The sequence below is a fragment of the Callithrix jacchus genome, chromosome 2, assembly GCF_049354715.1.
Source record: "Callithrix jacchus isolate 240 chromosome 2, calJac240_pri, whole genome shotgun sequence".
Lineage (NCBI taxonomy): Eukaryota > Metazoa > Chordata > Mammalia > Primates > Cebidae > Callithrix > Callithrix jacchus.
The window spans coordinates 79143506-79157655 of record NC_133503.1 but is presented as its reverse complement, the minus strand read 5'-3'; positions in this window follow the sequence as shown (position 1 = coordinate 79157655).

Genomic DNA, 14150 nt, shown 5'->3' with positions numbered 1-14150 from the left:
GGAAGTCCAAGATCAAGGCACCAGCAGATTTGGTGTCTCGCAAGGACCTGTTCATCATGAATGGTGCCTTTGTTTTGTCCTGACGTGGCAGAAGGGGTAAGAATGCTCTCTAAAGACTTTTGTAAGGATGTTATTCCATTCATGAGAGTTCTGCCTCATGATTTAATTATGTTCTTAAGGCACTACCTCTTAGTTCTATCACAGTGGGCATTAAGTTCCAACATATTAATTTGGTGGGGGTGACGGGGGAACCAAAATTATACCATAGCAATTCCCTTTACTCATTGAATCTGCTGCTCTTTATAGCATCCATGCACACGTGGTCTTTGAAAGTTAAATCCGGCCAATGGTTCCAGGCCATATGGAATTTATTATACTCGTTAAATTCTATAAGACCAGTTCTGTGGCAGCATTTCCCAATGTTATTCCTGGCTTCCAGAGAATAGCCACTACAGCATCCTTTAAAAATTCCAACACTGCCTTCACCACTGTATCTTTCAAAGCCTTGATTAGGGAATGCCCTCTAGACCCTCTTGGAAAACATATTTAACAAGTGGATGAGCATATCTATCATATTAAAACCAATCTTCTGAAATTGTTGTATACCTTTCTCCATACTACATTGTAGTGAGGAAGTCTGGCATCTCAACTTTGCTCAATACAAACCACTATTGGGTCCAGTTTTCAGTCAAACTGTTAGAATTATTCTCAGTCACATCAACTAACATCTTAAAGCCAGAATCTCTACTTAGCACATGCATATCAAAAAAATTCAAGCTAATCCAAGATTGTATATCTTCCATACTTGGATTGAAGAAAATCTTGGTCCCCTTGGATTTTCCAGGACTTGATTCTAAGTATGGATTTAGCAGACATGACAGATGATAGGGATAGGTCCTGAGGAAATCAGCAGTACAATTAAAAAGGTTTCCTGTGTTGAGGTGCCTCAACACAGTAAAGGCTGTATGTGTCAAACCCACAGTTAGCATCCTATTGAACAGAGAAAAGCTGAAAATATTTCATCTAAAAGTGGAAGCAAATAAGGGAGCCTGTACCACTCTTATTCAACATAGTGCTGGGAATCACAGCCAGAGAAATTACAGAAGAGAAAGAAACAAAGGGCATACAAATTGGAAAGGAAGAAGTAAAATTTGGCCTTGTGTGCAGAGGACATGATCTTATATATAGAAAAACCTAAATACTCTGAGAACCGATAAACAAATTCAGTAAAATCCCAGGATATAAAATCAATATACAAGCATCAGTAGTGCTTCTACATGCTAACAATGACAACCTGGAAAACAAATCAAGAAAGCAATCCCATTTACATTAGCTTCAAAAAATAAAATACCTGGGAGTAAATTTAATCAAGGAAGTAGACAATCTCTATGAGTAAAACAAACTCTAAAACAGTGATGAAAGAAATTGAGGAAGATACAAACAAACATCCCATGGTCATGAACTGGAAAAATTAATGTTAAATGATGGCACTCCCTAAACAATATACAGACTCAATGCATTAGCTATCAAAGTGTCAACGACATTCTTCACAGATACAGAAAAAGCAATTCCAAAATGTGCATGAAATCATAAATGGCTTCCATGCCTATTGCAGCACTATTTACAATAGTCAAGATGTGGAATCAACCCAAGTATCCATCAACAGATGAATGTGTAAAGAAACTGTGGTATATATAGATCATGGAATACAGTTCAGCCATAAAAAAGAATGAAATTCTGTCATTTGCAGCACCATGCATGAGACTAGAGGACATTATGTTACATAAAATAAGCCAGGAACACAAAGTTAAACACCACATGCCTCACTCAAATGCAGAAGCAAAAATGTGTTGATCTCTTAGAAGTAAAGAGTAGAACAGAGATTGCTAGAGGCTAGGAATGGTGGGGGGAAAGGGGATAGGGATAGATAGATAGATAGATAGATAGATAGATAGATAGATAGATAGATGTATTTATTATTGTACTTTAAGTTCTGGGGTACATATGCAGAATGTGTAGGTTTCTTACATAGGTATACACATGCCATGATGGTTGGCTGCATCCATCACCCTGTCATCTATATTAGGTATTTATCTTAATGCTATCCCTCCCCTAGCCCCCTAACCCCTGTTATCCCTCCCTTAGTCCCCACCTCCTCCACAGGCCCCAGTGTATAATGTTCCCCTACCTGTGTCCATATGTTCTTATTGTTCAATACCCACGTATAAGTGAGAACACGTGGTGTTTGGTTTTCTGTTATTGTGCCAGTTTGCTGAGAATAATGGCTTCCAGCTTAATATATGTCCTGCAAAGGACATTAACTCATTATTTTTTATGGCTGCATAGTATTCCATGATGTATATGTACCACATTTTCTTTATCCAGTCACTCATTCATGGGCATATGGGTTGGTTCCAAGTCTTTGCTATTGTAAACAGTGCCACAATAAACATATCTGTGCATGTATATTTATAATAGAATAATTTATAATCCTTAGGGTACATACCCAGTAATGGGATTGCTGGGTCAAATGGTGTTCTAGATCCTTGAGGAATCACCACACTGTCTTCCACAATGGTTGAACTAATTTACACTCCCACCAACAGTGTAAAAGCATTCCTATTTCTCCACATCCTCTCCAGCATTTGTTGTCTCCTGATTTTTTAATCATCACCATTCTAACTGGCATGAGATGGTATCTCAATGTGGTTTTGATTTGCATTTCTCTAATGACCAGTGATGATGAGCTTTTCTTCATATGTTTGTGGGCTGCATAAATCTTCTTTTGAGAAGTGTCTGTTCATATCCTTTGCCCACATTTTGATGGGGTTTGGTTTTTTTTTTGTTTCTTGTAAATTTGTTTAAGTTCTTTGTAGGTTCTGGATACTAGCCCTTTGTCAGATGGGCAGATTGCAAAAATTTTTTCCATTCTGTCGGTTACCTGTTCACTCTAATGATAGTTTCTTTTGCTGTGCAGACACTCTTAAGTTTAATTAGATCCCATTTGTCTATTTTGGCCTTCGTTGCCATTGCTTTTGGTGTTTTAGTCATGAAGTCCGTGCCATGCTTATGTCCAGAATGGTATTGCCTAGATTTTCTGTAGGGTTTTTATGGTGTTGTCTTATGTTTAAATCTCTAATCCATCTTGAGTTAATTTTTGCATAAGGTGTAAAAAAAGGATTCAGTTTCAGCTTTCTGTCTCTGGCTAGCCAATTTTCCCAACACCATTTATTAAATAAGGAATTCTTCCCCCATTGCTTATTTTTGTCAGGGTTGTCAAAGATCAGATGGTTGTAGATGTGTGGCATCATCTCGGAGGCCTCTGTTCTGTTCCATTGGTCTATATCTCTGTTTTGGTACCAGTCCCATGCTGTTTTAATTACTATAGCCTTGTAGTACAGTTTGAAGTCAGGTGGCATGATGCCTCCAGATTTGTTTTCTTTGCTTAGGATTGTCTTTGCTATGAGGGCTCTTTTTTGGTTCCATATGAAATTTAAGGTGGTTTGTTGCAATTCTGTGAAGAAAGTCAATGGTAGCTAGATGGGGATAGCCTTGAATCTGTAAATTACTTTGGGCAGTGTGGCCATTTTCACAATATTGATTCTTTCTAACCATGAGCATAGAATGTTTTTCCATCTGTTTGTGTCCTCTCTTATTTCATTGAGCAATGGTTTGTAGTTCTCTTTGAAAAGGTCCTTCACATCCCCTGTTAGTTGTATTCCTAGGTATTTTATTCTCTTTGTAGCAATTGTGAATTGGGATTCACTCATGATTTGGCTCTCTGTCTGTTTTTGGTGTCTAGGAATGCTTGTGATTTTTGCACATTGATTTTTGTATGCTGAGAGTTTGCTGAAGTGCTTATCAGCTTAAGGAGATTTTGGGCTGAGACGATGGAATCTTCTAAATATACAATCATGTCATCTGCAAATAGAGACAATTTGACTTCCTCTTTTCATAACTGAATACCATTTATTTCTTTCTCTTGCTTGACTGTCCTGAACAGAACTTCCAATACTACATTGAATAGGAGTGGTGAAAGAATGCATCTTGTCTTATGCCGGTTTTCAAAGGGAATGTTTCCAGTTTCTGCCCATTCAGGTTGATATTGGCTGTGAGTTTGTCAAAACTAGCTCTTATTATTTTGAGATACATTCCATTGATATCTAATGTGTTGTGAATTTTGGGCATAAAGGGCTATTGAATTTTGTCAAAGGCCTTCTCTGCATCTATTGAGATAATCACATGGTTTTTAAAATTTGGTTCTGTTTATGTGATAGATTACATTTACTGATTTGCATATTTTCAACCAGACTTGGATCCCAGGGATATAGCCGACTTGATTGTTATGGATAAGAATTTTGATGTGCTGTTGGATTCAGTTTGCCGGTAGTTTATTGAGGATTTTCACATCAATGTTCATCACGGATATTGGCCTGAAATTTTCTTTTTCAGTTGTGTCTCTGCCAAGTTTTGGTATCAGGATGATGTTGGTATCATAAAATAAGTTAGGGAGGATTTCCTCTTTTTGTATTGCTTGGAATAGTTTCAGAAGGAATGGTACCAGCTCCTCTTCATACATCTGATAGAATTCGGCTGTGAACCTGTGTGGTCCTGGACTTTTTTTCTTGGCAGGCTGTGAATTGCTGCCTCAATTTCGGAACTTGTTATTGGTCTCTTCAGGGATTTGACTTCTTCCTGGTTTAGTTTTGGAAGGGTTTATGTGTCCAGAAATTTATTTCTTCTAGATTTTCTAGTTTATTTGCATAGAGCTGTTTATAATATTCTCTGATGGTAGTTTGTATTTCTGTGGAATTGGCAGTGATATGCCTTTTATCATTTTTTTATTGCATCTATTTGATTCTTCTTTCTTTTCTTCTTTACTCTTCTGGCTAGTGGTCTATCTATTTTGTTAATCTTTTCAAAAAACCAGCTCTGGGATTCACTGATTTTTTGAAGGGTTCTTTTATGTCTCTATCTCCTTCAGTTCTGCTCTGATATTAGTTATTTCTTATCTTCTGCTAGCATTTGAATACCATGAAAGTCCCACTTTTGGATAGTTCACACCTAGAATCACACAGAGAAGGGGGACTCTTGGAAACATAATTGATTTTTATATCTATAAATTGTTAATATGGCTTTAATTTTTAATTTTTCCTGTTTTTCTTTATAGCAGTTTATACCTAAAGTGAAGTACATATTTATATGCACTCTCAAAATAACAGCAAAGTTTTTTAGTGCTTAATATTTGCTGAGCATTCTGTTGGCCACTGTATATATGAAACCTCTTACCAACATTTAAGGTACCACTAATTTCTTTCCTTTTTAGCTGAGGAAACCAAACTTCAGTGAGACTCAGAATCTTGCCCAACAATACTGTATAGTTGGATGTAATAGAGGCTCCCTATTACATAAATACTGTGAATTCAATTATGGTAACTGCCACACTTATTTACCAATTTTGAAAATATTTTATAAGAAATGCACAGGATTTATGTAACCCAATTATAGTATTGCTTTGTAATCAAAGATATGCAAATAATTTCTAAATTAACTTGATGAACACCTACAGCTCATCTGATCATTGTATAGGCATTGCAGCTGGAAATACTTTCAAATGTTTCCACTGGCTTTCAGTAATCTTGAAAGACAGAAAAAAAAGCTAATGAAAGAGGGAAATGTGAGGTATTAGGTTGGTGCAAAAGTATTTGCAATTACTTTTAGTGGCAAAAACCACAATTATTTTGCACCAACCTAATAAATATATAAATAGTTTTGCCTAGTTAAGCTGTATTTAATCCTATTTTTCCAATTCTTATGGTTCAAAAACAATTATTATGGATAAAAATCCATCCATAGGAAAATGATACTGTAATTCTTAAAAATGCTGTAAAAAAGAGAGAATGATTAGTTGATAGGTAAGGGTTAAGAGGCCTCAGATATCCATATTCTCACAAGACTGCTTTTCCAATATAGTAACTCTTTTATTTATTTTTGTATTGCATTTTAGATTTTGGGGTACATGTGCAAAACATGCAAGACAGTTGCATAGGTACACACATGGCAGTGTGTTTTGCTGCCTTCCTCCACTTCAACCACATTTGGCATTTCTCCCCATGCTATCTCTCCCCAGCTCCCCCCACCACTGTTCCTCCGCTATTCCCCCCAATAGATCCCAGTGTGTAGTGCTCCTTTCCCTGTGTCCATGTGATCTCATTGTTCATCACCCGCCTATGAGTGAGAATATGCAGTATTTCATTTTCTGTTCTTCTGTCAGCTTGCTCAGAATGATGTTCTCCAGATTCATCCATGTCCCTAAAAAGGACATGAACTCATCATTTTTTATTGCTGCATAATATTCCACGGTGTATCTGTGCCACATTTTCCCAGTCCAGTCTATCATCGATGGGCATTTGAGTTGGTTCCAGGTCTTTGCTATCGTAAACAGTGCTGCAATGAACATTCATGTGCATGTGTCCTATGGTACAACAATTTATAGTCCTTTGGATATATACCCAGTAATGGGATTGCTGGGTCAAATGGAATTTTTATTTCTAGGTCCTTGAGTAATTGCCACACTGTCTCCCACAATGGTTGAACTAATTTACACTCCCACCAGGAGTGTAAGAGTGTTCCTATTTCTCCACATCCTCTCCAGCATCTGTTGTCTCCAGATTTTTTAATGATCACCGTTCTAACTGGCGTGAGATGGTATCTCAATGTGGTTTTGATTTGCATCTCTCTAATGACCAGTGATGATGAGCATTTTTTCATATGTTTGTTGGCCTCATATATGTCTTCTTTTGTAAAGTGTCTGTTCATATCCTTCGCACATTTTTAAATGGGCTTGTTTGTTTTTTTCTTGTAAATCTGTTTTAGTTCTTTGTAAATTCTGCATATCAGCCCTTTGTCAGATGGGTAGACTGCAAAAATTTTCTCCGATTCTGTTGGTTGCTGATTCACTCTAGTGACTGTTTCTTTTGCCATGCAGAAGCTGTGGAGTTTTATTAGGTCTCATTTCTCTATTTTGGCTTTTGTTGCCAATGCTTTCAGTGTTCTGGTCATGAAGTTTTTGCCTACTCCTATGTCCTAAATGGTTTTGCCTAGATTTTCTTCTAGGGTTTTTATGGTGCCAGGTCTTATGTTTAAGTCTTTAATCCATCTGGAGTTAATTTTAGTGTAAGATGTCAGGAAGGGGTCCAGTTTCTGCTTTCTGCAATAGCTAGCTAGTTTCCCCAACACCATTTATTAAACAGGGAATCCTTTCCCCATTGCTTGTTTTTGTCAGGATTATCAAAGATTGTATGGTTGTAGATATGTTGTGTTGCCTCCGATGCCTGTGTTCTGTTCCGTTGGTCTATATCTCTATTTCGGTACCAGTACCATGCTGTTTTGATTACTGTAGCCTTGTAGTATAGTTTGAAGTCCAGTAGTGTGATGCCTCCTGCTGTGTTCTTTTTGCTTAGAATTGACTTGGCTATGTAGGCTCTCTTTTGGTTCCATATGAAGTTCATGGTGGTTTTTTTCCAGTTCTGTGAAGAAAGTCAATGGTAGCTTGATGGGAATAGCGTTGAATCTGTAAATTACTTTGGGCAGTATGGCCATTTTCACCATATTGATTCTTCCTAACCATGAACATGGAATGTTTCTCCATCTGTTTGTGTCCTCTCTTATTTCGATGAGCAGTGGTTTGTAGTTTTCCTTGAAGAGGTCCCTTACGTTCCTTGTAAGTTGTATTTGTAGGTATTTTATTCTCCTTGTAGTAATTGTGAATGGCAGTTCGTTCTTGATTTGGCTCTCTTTAAGTCTGTTATTGGTATATAGGAATGCTTGTGATTTTTGCACATTGATTTTATATCCTGAGACTTTGCTGAAGTTGCTTATCAGTTTCAGGAGTTTTTGGGCTGCAGCGATATTGGGGTCTTCTAGATATACTATCATGTCGTCTGCAAGTAGAGACAATTTGACTTCCTCCTTTCCTATTTGAATACCCTTTATTATTTATTTATTTATTGCCTGTTTGCTCTGGCTAGAATTTCCAGTACTATATTGAATAGGAGTGGTGAGAGAGGGCGTCCTTGTCTAGTGCCAGATTTCAAAGGGAATGCTTCCAGTTTTTGCCCATTCAGTATGATGTTGGTTGTTGGTTTGTTATAAATAGCTTTTATTATTTTGAGATACGTTCCATCAATACCGAGTTTATTGAGGGTTTTTAGCATAAAGGACTGTTGAATTTTGTCAAAGGCCTTCTCCACGTCAATTGAGATAATCACGCGGTTTTTGTTTTTGGTTCTGTTTATGTGGTGAATTACGTTTATAGACTTGCGTATGTTGAACCAGGCTTGCATCCCTGGGATGAATCCTACTTGATCATAATGGATAAGCTTTTTGATGTGCTGTTGCAATTGGCCTGCCAGTATTTTATTGAAGATTTTTGCATCTATGTTCATCATAGATATTGGCCTGAAGTTTTCTTTTCTCGTTTGATCTCAGCCGGGTTTTGGTATCAGGATGATGTTGGTCTCATAAAATGATTTGGAAAGAATTCCCTCTTTTTGGATTATTTGAAATAGTTTCAGAAGGAATGGTACCAGCTCCTCTTTGTGTCTCTGGTAGAATTTGGCTGTGAACCCATCTGGACCTGGGCTTTTTTTTTGTGTGGTAGGCTCTTAATTGCTGCATCAACTTCAGACCTTGTAATTGGTCTGTTCATAGTTTCGGCTTCCTCCTGGTTTAGGCTTGGGAGAACACAAGTACCCAGGAATTTATCCATTTCTTCCAGGTTTACTAGTTTATGTGAATAGATTTGTTTGTAATATTCTCTGATGATGGTTTGAATTTCTGTGGAATCTGTGGTGATTTCCCCTTTATCGTTTTTTATTGCATCTATCTCGTTATTCTCTCTTTTCTTTTTAATCAATCTGGCTAGTGGTCTGTCTATTTTGTTGAGCTTCTCAAAAAACCAGCTCTTGGATTTATTGATTTTTTGAAGGGTTTTTCGTGGCTCTATCTCCTTCAGTTCTGCTCTAATTTTAGTCATTTCTTGTCTTCGGCTAAGTTTTTTGAGTTTTTTTGCTCTTGCTCCTCTAGCTCTTTCAATTTTGATGAGAGGATGTCAATTTTGGACCTCTCCACTCTTCTTATGTGGGCACTTATTGCTATATATTTTTCTCTAGAGACTGCTTTAAATGTGTCCCAGAGATTCTGGTATATTGTTTCTTCGTTCTCCTTGGTTTTGAAGAACTACTTTATTTCTGCCTTCATTTCATTGTTTATCCAGTCAACATTCAAGAGTCAGTTGTTCAGTTTCCATGAAGCTGTATGGTTCTGAGTTAGTTTCTGAATTCTGAGTTCTAACTTGATTGCACTATGGTCTGAGAGACTGTTTGTTATTATGTCAGTTGCTTTGCATTTGCTGAGGAGTGCTTTACTTCCAATTATGTGGTCAAATTTAAAGTAGGTGTAATGTGGTGCTGAGAAGAATGTATATTCTGTGGATTTGGGGTTGACAGTTCTGTAAATGTCAATCAGGTTTGCTTGTTCCTGGTCTGAGTTCAAGCCCTGGATATCCTTGTTAATTTTCTGTCTGGTTGATCTGTCTAATATTGACAGTGGAATGTTAAAGTCTACCACTATTGTTGAGTGGGAGTCTAAGTCTCTTTGTAAGTCATTAAGAACTTGCCTTATGTATCTGGGTGCTCCTGTATTGGGTCCATATATATTTAGGATTGTTAGCTCTTCTTGTTGTATCAATCCTTTGACCATTATGTAATGCCCTTCTTTGTCTCTTTTGATCTTTGTTGCTTTAAAGTCTATTTTATCAGAGGCGAGAATTGCAACTCCTGCTTTTTTTTTTTTTTTTTTTTTTTTCTCTCCATTTGCCTGGTAAATCTTCCTCCATCCCTTTATTTTGAGCCTTTGTGTATCCTTGCATGTGAGATGGGTTTCCTGGATACAGCACACTGATAGGTTTTGGCTTTTTATCCAATTTGCCAGTCTGTGTCTCTTGATTGGTGCATTTAGCCCATTTACATTTGGGATTAATATTCTTATGTGTGCATTTGATACTGCCATTTTGATGCTAGATGGCTGTTTTGTCTGTTAGTTGATGCAGATTCTTCATTTTGTTGATGCTCTTTAGCATTTGGTATATTTTTGGAATGGCTGATACTGGTTGTTCCTTTCTATGTGTAGTGCCTCTTTCAGGAGCTCTTATAAAGCAGGCCTGGTGGTGACAAAATCTCTGAGTACTTGCTTGTTTGCAAAGGATTTCATTTTTCCTTCACTTGTGAAGCTCAGTTCGGCTGGATATGAAATTCTGGGTTGAAAGTTATTTTCTTTAAGGATGTTGAATATTGGCCCCACTCTCTTCTGGCTTGTAGGGTTTCTGCCGAGAGATCTGCTGTGAGTCTGATGGGCTTCCCTTTGTGGGTGACCCAACCTTTCTCTCTGACCACCCTTAGCATTTTCTCCTTCATTTCAACCCTGGTGAATCTGACGATTATGTGCCTTGGGGTTGCTCTTCTTGTGGAATATCTTTGTGGTGTTCTCTGTATTTCCTGGACTTGAATATTGGCCTGTCTTGCTAGGTTGAGGAAATTTTCCTGGATAATATCCTGAAGAGTATTTTCCAGCTTGGATTAATTCTCTTTGTCAAATTTAGATACACCTATCAAACGTAGATTTCGTCTCTTCGCATAGTCCCACATTTCTTGGAGACTTTGTTCATTCTTTTTTGCACTTTTTTCTCTAATCTTGGCTTCTCATTTTATTTCATTGAGTTGATCTTCGACTTCTGATATTCTTTCTTCTGCTTGGTCAATTCGGCTGTTGAAACTTGTGCATGCTTTGTGAAGTTCTTGTGTTGTGATTTTCAGCTCCTTCAATTTACTCATATTCGTCTCTAAGTTTCCATTCTTGTTATCTTTTCCTCAAATCTTTTTTAAGGTTCTCAGTTATTTCGCCTTGATTTAGAACATGTTCTTTTAGCTCACAGAAGTGTCTCATTACCCACCTTCTGAAGTCTGATTCCGCCATTTCATCATATTCTTTCTCCATCCAGTTTGTTCCCTTGCTGGTGAGTTCTGGTCCTTTGTAGGAGGTGAGGTGTTCTGGTTTCGGGTGTTTTCCTCTTTTTTGCGCTGGTTTCTTCCCATCTTTGTGGACTTATCCACCTGTCTTCTGAGCGGTTGCTGATTTTCCGAATGGGTCTCTGAGTGAACCTCCAGATTGTTGATGATGAAGTATTTCTGTTTCTTAGTTTTCCTTCTAACAGTCTGGCCCCACTGCTGTAGGACTGCTGAGGTCCACTCCAGGCCCTGCTTGCCTGGGGAACTCCTGTAGCAGCTGCGGAACTGTGAGGGTTGCTACCAGGTTCTTCTTCTGCTATCTTTGTCCCTGAATGATACCCTCCAAATGTCAGTCTGATCAGTCCTTTGTGAGGTGACTCTTTGGGTATACAGGCATCAGGGAGCTGTTTGAGTTGACAGTCTGTACTTTATAGAAGCTCTATTGCTGAGCTGTGAGCTCTGTTGTTCATTCAGGGCTGCTAGGCAGGTACATTTCAGTCTGCTGCAGCAGAACTCATAAACCCCCCCTTTTTTTTTCTTCAGGTGCTCTGTCCCTGGGAGTTAGGGCTTTATTTATGAGTAGCTGTTGCACTTTCCTGCCCAGCGAGGAGGCAGTCAAGTCACTGCCTGCCTGTAGTGGCTATGATGAGCTGCCATGGACTCCGCCCTATTGCTCTGGGCTCTGCCCTGCTGCCCTTTGTAATTCCCTGTAGTCCTGATTATATGGGTGTTGGTGGAACTGCAGTGGTGATGGTGGCCCACCTCTGTAGTGGCAGACTCTCTCTGTTATGGCGGGTTGCCTCAGCAATGGCAGGCTGTGTCAGCAATTGCTGTTTTGTTTGGTTTTGTGGGGGTGGGACCCGCTGAGTCTGATCACCTGGCTCCCTGCCTCAGAGTCCTTTTTTTTTTTTTTTAAGTTGAATGGTTGACGCTCTCCCAGGTGTTCCAGTCACCTGCTGCAAGGGTGCTGGGATCTGTGTGATTTCCCATGCAGTGACCCACTGTGCGGGCTCAAACCACGTTGCTACCCAGGAATCTCCTGGCCTGGCCTTTTGTTTATGTCTCATTTAATCAGATGAATGTGCTAATCTGCCTTCTGAAATCTCCAGTTGCCGGTTTAATAGGGCAACCAAACCAGTATATTTTGTTCGGAGTGCCGCTGCACTGCAGCCTTGGCCCAAACAGCCGCACCAGCACAAACAGCCATGCTGGCCCAAACTGCCACACTGGCAGCCTGTGGGGCTCTTAAACCTGTGAATCTCCTAGTCTGTGGACAATAAAGATCTGTATGGAAATGCGGCATCCACTCACCCTCTGTGAATTCACTGGGAGCTGCAATCCTGAGTTGGTCCTACAGCGCTATCTTCCCTCTTCTCCGTAACTCTTTATTTATATGTGTTTATTTCCTTTGTCACTCTTGAACAAAGGTATTATTGACAATAAGGGACTAGAAACCCTAAGCCAGTATTTGATAAAATTATTATCAAGTAACTTATTTCTTAAGTGTTAATAGGAAAATAATGAAGAAGTTGTTATGTGATCAAATTAATTTGGAAAATGTTAGAGTTAACAATACAGATTCTCTCCACCTTCAATATGAGTTTATGCACTATAAACCACCCAATGAGAATGATAGAGGATGTCATTTTGGGCAATGGAATCCTTTTTTTCACTGAGTATGGATGTAATATAGATTTAAAAACAGAGCACTAAGGCACTTTTAAAAAATTTAATTGGATTACCAATTTTCAATGATGAAATTTAGTAAACTAGAAGAGACAACAGCAGTCATTATTTATTGAGCAAAGGGCTTCATTAAGGTTTTCAGACATGACTCAATTGGAAAGGGCCATGTTATAGGGCTACTCTTCTGTGAAATATCCTTTAGTGTAAAGGCTCTTAAAACAAGTTTGAAATTCAGTATCAAATAAAAGATAAGAAGTTAAGGGTATAAATAAATCACTGTAAGACTTCAAAGAAAAAAAAATTATACCTACTAGGGAAAATATGTAAAGGTTTTATAAAAGGCTAGGTATCAGCAATGACCCATGAATGATGATTAGGAGGTAGTGAACAGTCACAGATGGGAAGGAATGTTTCAGGCAGTAGAGCTGGCATTAGCAGAGGCATCGGTTCTCACTTAAAAGTGAAAGCTAAGAAATAGCCACACATGGATATAAAGATGGAAACAACAGACAGTGGGGGCTTCAAAAATGGGGACAAAAGAAGGGGGATCAAGCGCTGAGAAACCACCCGTTGATACTATGTTCACTATTTGGGTGACGGGTTCACTAGAAGCCCAGACCCCACCATTATGCAACATGCTCATGTCATAAACCTGCACCTTTAGCCACTGAATCTGTACTTTAAAAAGTGAAACCTCGATTTCCTGATTGTCAGTCATGTAGGCTACCTACAGGGACAGCAATGAAAAGCAAGAATTGCTGATTTGGGGGTAAAGACAAACAAAGGATGCTGGGAGAAGATGGAGAATCTGAAACTAAACTTGTAAGTAGAGCCTTACAAGTTTAGTTTCAATACTGAAACTATAGCCTCGGGCAACCAGGGAATGGTGCAAGTATCGAAAAGGAAGGACCCCTAGGGAAAACTGAAGGCTTATACCACCTACTTCATGCTTTGGCTAAGCAAAAAGCCTAATGAAATATAATTGGATCTAGGTTCTGTGTCTCCACTTGCCAATATAGAGAGCCAAAGACAAGTAAATTTCTTCTTGAAGGTGTGTGTTATTCCCCAAAGAATCTTTTAGAAAGAGCAAGCAGCCTGAGAAATATTTATTCATTAGATATATTCTGACAGCAACCAGGAAAATCCAGAAAGTACCAAGCACATACACATACACCTAATACACTTGATTCTTGAAACACTTGTGGTTTCACTGTTTTAACTATCATTATGAAGTAACTATTACTTTCTCCAGTAAATGCATTTATAAAGCAATCCAAACCTATTTTAATTATTGTAAAACAGTGATAGAGTTTGGGTCCAAAACATTCTTAGAAAAAACATTAACTGCTTAATTCAGTTTCACAACTATAAATAAGTAGGGCAGATATTTTTTAACAC